Source organism: Callospermophilus lateralis, chromosome 6 (assembly GCF_048772815.1).
Source record: "Callospermophilus lateralis isolate mCalLat2 chromosome 6, mCalLat2.hap1, whole genome shotgun sequence".
Classification (NCBI taxonomy): Eukaryota; Metazoa; Chordata; class Mammalia; order Rodentia; family Sciuridae; genus Callospermophilus; species Callospermophilus lateralis.
Window position 1 is genome coordinate 57,370,010 of NC_135310.1, and position 7,867 is coordinate 57,377,876.

Below are 7,867 nucleotides of genomic sequence, written 5' to 3' on the forward strand. Positions count from 1 at the left end.
GAATAGACAATTTATGACGAGTCACCTTTTCTGTGATCTTGAGAGTCCAGGCAGATGAGACCCATCAGGATTCTGAGGAAAGAAAGGAGTTAGAGGAGCTTATGTAACTGAGACCCATATGACGACCTACCTCAGGGGTGTCTCTCCTAAGAATCTAAGTGGGAAGTATTTCTTAAGACCCGAATGGGGTTGATTTTCTCTGGCAAATTACCAGAAAAGAGAATTTCCCACGTGCCATGTGAATCACTGTGAAAGAGCTATTGCTTCATTCTAGGAATTTAAAGTGCCGTTGCACACAATGGACATGGATGGATCTTGCCTTCTGATCTCTGAGAACTGACATTCATTTTAGTGCTCAATGAACTCACACGATTTCCCGTTACCCCTTTCATCAAAAAATCATTTTTTTAAGTAGAACTGCTTTTCTCCTTGAACTCTTCACCAAGGTTGATTCGATATCCATCTAGGAGTGGCTCCTAACTTATTGTTAACCTATTAGCAGAAGCAATAAAAAATATTGAAAGATGAAGGTTATTTAAATGAGAAATATTTCTGTAAAATCCCTTGGGATTGAGGGAATGGAGAAGTGCCTCGCAGGGCAGCTCTGTGGCTGGATTTAGATTAACAGGTTTGGCAACAATGTTTTGTTAGCAGCAGTTAGTCAGCGAATCCCATTACTTAATAAGGTTATCACTCTTAGCAAAAGCTGCAAATAACAGTTTCTTTCTCTCCAGACTGAAGACAACCTCCTTAAAATTCTGCATCTACAAGTAGTATGTCCCATTAACAAAACCGGGCACACAGAAGTACATTAAGAATACCATTTGTCTGCAGTTCAGGATGATGATTGTATTCAAAAATGTTTGAGTCACGATAGTCTGCTCCTTCTCGACTCCCTATCATCTGGTGCTAGTTTAGACCATGCAACAGAAAGAGGTAGGGAAAGATACCTTTTTTTCATCACCAGCATCACAGGAAACACCTGTTATGCCCACCAAAAGTAAATTCGGGGCTGGGGCTGTAGGTCAGTGGTAGAGCATTTGCCCAGCACATATGAGGCACAGGATTCAATCCTCAGCAGCATCACATAAAAATAAACAAATAAAATAAAGGCATAATGTCCATCTATAACTACAATTTTTTTTTAAAAAAAGGTAAATTCATAGGCTTGAAAAAGCCTAATGCAAATCACTGCCAACTCCAAGTTCCTCTGTTTGTCAGTCTTAAAGGATGCTTTCCGTGGATTTAGTGATCCTGAAGAGCCACTGTCAGTAAAACCACCTGTATGAATCCCATGACTCTCACTTGGCTTTTTAGGACAGGGCTCTTAGAGTAGCCCATGAATTGCACCTCCCACCCTCTCAACCTCTCTCCACCTTACCATTTGGCTCATAATGGTGTTTAAATTCCATAGCCTCATCTGCTAAACTCCCTCTGCATGTATTTATACATATTCATTTACCCCTTTTCTCAGGGGCCCTGGGAACCTCAAAGAAGGATCAGGGGTACAAAACTCCTACCAAGATGGCACCTGTTATGGTTTAGATGTGAGGTGTCCCCCAAAAGCTCACATGTGAGACAATGCAAGAAGGTTCAGAGAAGAAATGATTGGGTTATGAGAACCTTAACTCAATCAGTGAATTCATCACCTGAAGGGATTAACTGAGTGGTAACTGAAGGCCGGTGGCCTGTGGCTGAAGGAGGTGGGGCACTGAGGGTATGGATTTGGGGTATATATTTTGTGTCTGACAAGTGGAGTTTCTCTCTGCTTTCTGATCATCATGTGAACCACTTCCCTCCATACACTCTTCTGCCATGATGTTCTGTCTCGCCACAAGCCCTGAGGAATGGAGCCGGCCTTCTATGGATGGAGGCTTCTGAAACCAGGAGCCCTGGAGTAAACTTTTCTCCTCTAAAATTGTTCTTGTTGGGTCCTTTAGTCACAGCAGTGAAAAAGCTGGCTAAAACAGCATCATTGTCCCATGTACTGTAATGGAGAAGGTATCATGCAGCCCACAGGAAATGCTGTGGAGCTCCTTGGAGATGGGGACAGGGGAAGCTGCTTCCTTGGTTACAAGTACAGCATGGGACGTACTTGGGAGAAAGCGTCTGGGAACTCCTGTGTAGAGGCACTGTGTCTGAGCACACCCCCTGCACTCACAGCTGTGAGCCCCGCAGACCTGCCGGTCCAGCTCCACAGCTTTCCAGTTCAGCAGTTATTGTTGGTTTTGTTTTATTTATTTATTTTTTCTTTTTGGCTTAAAAAGCTCCAGAGGGGATGAACGTGAGATTTTTCTTCTGGTGTGTGTGTTGTACATACTGACTCTTTACCTTGTTCTAGTTGTGGATGCATTTGCCCTCCGCCCCTCCCCCTCCCCTCCCCTCCCCCTCCCCTCCCCTCCCTCCTCCCCTCCCCTCCCTCCTCCCCTCCCCCTCCCGTCCCCCTCCCATCACCCCCGCCCCTCCCCCTCCCCCTCTCATCACTCCCTCCCCCCTCCGCCATGCACCAGCCTTCAGTCCCTAGCATTTCTTAGAGTTGCATATAATTTCCCTTGGGGAGGGACTCCGTGTTCTCTGGCCGTATTGTTTTTCAGACATTTCCAGTCAAACCCTTTTTCCCCTTTTGGTTGCCCCTCTGCATCCTTCCTCCATTTGGCTGTCGAAGTATTTTTTCTGTGTTTTATTTCCTCCTGCTTCCTCCTCCCAACCCCCAGTGAGAACATCTCTGTGCCTGTCTTACAGCCTTGTATTTTCCACCAAAACACACATTTCCAAGGGCCTTAGTGACTTGTGAAAATTCCTTCCAAACCTGTCTCCTGGAAACAGGATGGCAGATGAAAGATTTCTTCATTAAAATTAGACACTTTAAAGAGGCATCCAGTAAAAGTTCTGAAAATCCCCAGTGGGCCTCTGTGTAGTGCTGGGGAGGAGGCCTGGAGCAAGGCCTGGGCTTTGGGAAAGGAGCTGGGACACAGGACACTGGGGGGGCGTTTGATTCCCAACTCTTTATGACACAGACCCACACCCCGCAGTTGAATCTGCTGGGACAGGTTGTTGACCTGCTGTCTCTGTTGCTCACACTCCAATTACTGCTTGAAGCAGCTTGTGTGTGAGATGTTCTCCGTTCTTGGAAAATGAAATATGATTTATGACTTGAGATTCTGGTCAATGCTCTGGATGTAATTCTAAGCCGTGAGTTCTCGTTCAAGCTCCTAATGTTTGATTATGCAGCTGGGCGGTGTCCCTTCTAAAAGGCAGCCAGTTCCCAACTGGGGGTTAACTGGATCAGCAGAGTGCATTCAGAGCCGGAGGCAATTCCTGGGCAGGGCCTTAGGAAACTCAGGGCCTGGGGAAGCAGTTGTCGATTCTGGCTGAATGTGAGGGAAAAGAAGGCAGCAGAGCAGGTCCTCTTGGGAGTCAGGCTGAACTCTGAATGCTTCAGGACGATGTCTTCGATTCCCCAGCAGCCCCTCTGTGAGCTCCTGAAGGGGAAGGTGTATGGAGGGCAGCTCAGGAGGTGACTGGAGCAAAGCAGGACCACCATTGGGGGGGATGGCAGGAGCTACTTACTGCCTGTGAGGCCTGCGGTGCCCCCAGAGGGACAGAAGGCCAGGCAGTCTAGTTCTGAGAGAGGACCTTACCCTCTCCAGCAGGATTCTAAAGAGAACAGAGGGAAGACCAGTCTCATCTACTGCATTTGGCTTCTCATGAGAGAGAGGCCTCCAGTGCTTACAAGACCCCTTCACACTTCCACCCAGTGGTTTCAGACTCTATTCCCCGATCAGATGACAGTCCTGCTGCAGCCAAAAGCCAGGCCAGATGCCCTCAGGTGCCTCTGCCCCTTCACAACAGAGAGTCACTGAGGCAGAAAGCACACTGGGCTGATTTCCTTCAAGAACTCTCCAAGGGTTGGGGCTGGGGCTCAGTGGTAGAACGTTTACCTGCATGTGTGAGACACTGGGTTCAATCCTCAGCACCACCTAAAAATAAATAAATAAAGGTATTGGGTCCATCTACAACTAAAAAGAAAAAAAAAAAAAAAGACTGTAAGAAAGAACTGTACCCAAGAGGGAGAGCCTATTCTGAGGAAGAAGATTTACTTCCCAGACTCCAGCCTCTGCCCTCTTGGGGAGGTTGCTGCTGAGCCTCTTTACCTGGCTTGGCCTGTTTCCTGGTCTGAAAACAAGAACTTGGATCATGCCTGGGCTCTTGCAGCTGTGTTCTCAAGGAGCCCAGGGGCACAGAGAAGGAGGGGACAGGCCAAGCCCCGGACCCCTACTTCTCTTCATTGGAGCTGTCCACTGTTACTATCTCCTAGGGAAGTTCAAACTTTTCTACTGAAAGTTCAGTAGCTAAGTCTGTAGAACTAAACCAATAACAGGTTAACTGGAGAAAAGGCCTATGAGGTTCTTAACATGCAAGCTCATAAGCATCATAAAAAAACATTCAAGGAATGGCCATGTGCCATTAGCCTTAAGTACCTTCTCCTAGGGGAGAAAAGAGCGGGGCTGTCAGCACTTTAAGAGGAGAAGGAAATGATTTTTATGGGAGATGAACAGACCCAAAGAAGAGACAATGGTGCAGGGTAAGTTTACCTGAGTCTGGGAGTACGGTCAACTCAACTTCCTTTGAGAGAGATGCCTCAGTTTCCCTGGGTTGGTAGGATATTTTAGGGAGAGATTCACAACTAAATACCTTCTGCAGGAAGATCTAGTTTTGGGGTCAATAGTGAGCTTCAGAGAAAGCCCTCCCTGAGCTTCAGGGCAAACAGAGAATCAAAAGACAGGGGACTTGAAAGTCAAAGACCTTGAGGCTGCTTCTTCAATTTAGCATGTCTAAGTGCCATACTTCGGAGTATGGCGCCCCAACAATTTTGCATGTTGCAGTGTATGTGTAATTGAAGAAAGGAATCCATTGTTTTAAAAACTGTCTTGAAAACTGCTGGTTTCAGAGTGTCCTCAAATTTATACTTCAGAGTGTCCTTTCAATACAATCACTTACACCTGCAAGGAGTACCACTATTGTGATGAAATACCACCACCATTTTTATCAGCTAAGCTTGTGCTTTTATTCAGAGAGGTCAGGCTCTGAGTATGGAATTATCCAGAACCTCCTGCTTGGAGCTTTCAGGAAGGGTCCTTGATCATTCCCTCAGCTGCAGGAAGAATGTTCAAACAGACCCACACTCCAAGCTCTACAAAAACCCCTTGTGCAGAACCCAAAGAAATATCTTTCTTATTAATCATCTCCACAAAAGTTCACAAGTCTCCCTGAGGTGGGCGGGCTTATCCATAGTCCAGACTCGGCCAATTTTGATTTCCACTGTTATCCACAGAAGGTAGTTGACTTTGCAGAATAGCACTTGGATCCTCACAAGGAAATGACTTATCTCTGAGCAGTTAAAAAACGTGAAGAGTGGCCATGCAGAATGAAAATAATGGGGCATGGTACTACCTGCCTCCCAGAAAACAAAATATATTTGTAAGAGTGAGGAAGTTCTAGATGGTCACTAAAATGCTGATAGAAAATGAACCTCATCAAGAAAGAGAACCCTGAAAGAAGGGACTCTGAAGCCAAGGACATCAAGGTTCAGATGCTATCGTCTACTCTAAGACCCAGGATTTTGAGCAGGTGACATCCTCTCTAAGCCTCACCTGTTCACCTGAGATAGGAACATGAAAATCAGTAGAGACTTGAAGAGTGAGAGTTAGAATGTTAACACACCTAAATCCTCCATTTTCTCCTCTTCTCCCTGCCTCCCAAGGTAACAGAGGATTCATCAGCTCCAGGGATCTGGGCTGGTGGTAACTCTCTGACTAGTGATTGAGGACTGGACAAGTTCCCAAGAAGGATGGGAGAAGTCATCAGGGAAAGGCATCACTTTCTGGATCAAGATTAGGGCCAGTTCAGATCCTCATTTGGTGATCCAGTTATCCTTATGATCAGATTCACCCACTGAAGGGGAAGCAGAAGAGCCTAGGCCACCCTCCCATCTATTGCTCATGAGGTTAGATATAACAAAGAAAGAAAAGACAGGCAAAAAATCTTCATGAGACTATGTTTGATTCCAATAATGAGTGCACAGCTTAAAATTGGAGTCACTGTGACAAAGATGATATTTTAGTTACTCTTACACCTTTCCTTCAGAACACTTGCTGTGTTCTGCCTCATTCATAAGAATCCAGCAATACCCAGTTCTCAGTTATGAACACAGGAAGAAGGCCAAGCTTATCTGGCACATGGGAGCCAGATACCAGTATTTGATTCTTGACCCTGTCATGTCCTACTGTGAGTCTTTGGACAAAGTTTTTCTACATCTTTTCATCCTCATCTAAGGGATGCTAAGAGCAAACATGTCTTGTAGGAGTGTTACAGGCATTTAATGAGATCACGTGTGTCTAATAACCTGGCATATATTATTATTAGTAGTCATATTACTAGTAGTCAGGATAAGCTTGTATTAGTCAGAATAAGTAATGTAAGCTACTAAAACAAACAACCCCAAATATCAGAAGCTTAACATGTGATTTATGTCTCATTTCTATCACAGCTCAATGTGTGTCAGAGTGTTCTCCCTGAAGAGAGACCAGGGATCCATTCTCCTTTCATCTTACAATGTCACTATCCTCAACATGTGTCCTGTGCAGTTTCTAGGGAAGGAAAAGAGAGATCAAATGGATTGTCTGGGAGGATTATGTCAGACCTAGAAGTGCAGATATCACTCTGCCTTCATGGACTTGAACCCAATTTAATTGCAAGGGAAGTTAAAAAATAGAATTGTTTTCCTGGTTGTGCAGGCTGAAAAAGTGCGATTGCTGAGCATCTAGCCATCTCTGGCTCTGCACACATTAGATTTTAGAAAATAATGGTGCTATTATGATTATTATCTACAGAAATGGGCATGGAGGGGGTAGCAAACTAAATGCACAGACAAACCGGAAATTCAAGCTTAAACAAAGGATGTCTCCTCCGTGTTCTCCACTTCCTCCACTTCTTTACCTTACCAGTCCTACTGGGAGCAGGTGGGCTGAGTGCTTTGAGCCTTTCCTCCTTTGGTCATTTCTACTTACCTTCTGGAAAAGGAGCTCCTGGCCATTGGGCTATTTCAAAAACAGCTTACAGGAGAACAAAGAGAAACCTAGAGACTAAAAGTCTAAGACAATTACCTCCTGTATCAATGACTATTGGCTTCACTGATGATCCAAGTAAGGTCAGCTCTGCACCTGGTGATCATGAATGTGGAGGGTGGGGGCAAGTGTCAGGAGTTACATGGATCTCAGTGGTAGTCACCTGGTGAGAAGTCCCTTCAGCAGCTTTCTCTAGTATGATGCCAGTGCTGGATTCCCAAATGGCCTTTTGCAGAATTGTATGCCTTGGATATTTGCAGAAAATCCCATGGAAAAGCTGAGAATGTGCTCAGGCCTCTGCTTCAGGCCATAACTGACTCTCCTGACTCTCACATGGGTCCATTCCTCTGTTGAAGTGGGCCATTGTGCTTCTTCCAGGAACTCAGGATATAGGCCTTTGAAAAGCTACTGATATGCCAGGCACAAAAACATTTTTTAAAAAAAACACACAGATTTTATTTTAGCCACCTGACCCACCAGTAGGAAGCCCTGGAGGAAACACCTCAGTAGGAAGACATTTATTAGATGTCTCGAATAACCTCTAGTCCCTAAGTCTCTGTCATTCTCCTGTCATCTGCCTTTTAAATAGTTTAATGGCCAGGATCTCCTCTGCCCAAGGTGAATAGGAATGACAAAGGTGGTAGGTGAGGTTCCGAGCACCTTCTCCCAGTAGGGCTGCTCAGGTTAAACATGTGAAGGGAGTGGAGAACATGGAGGATGCATCCTCTATGAGACAGAAG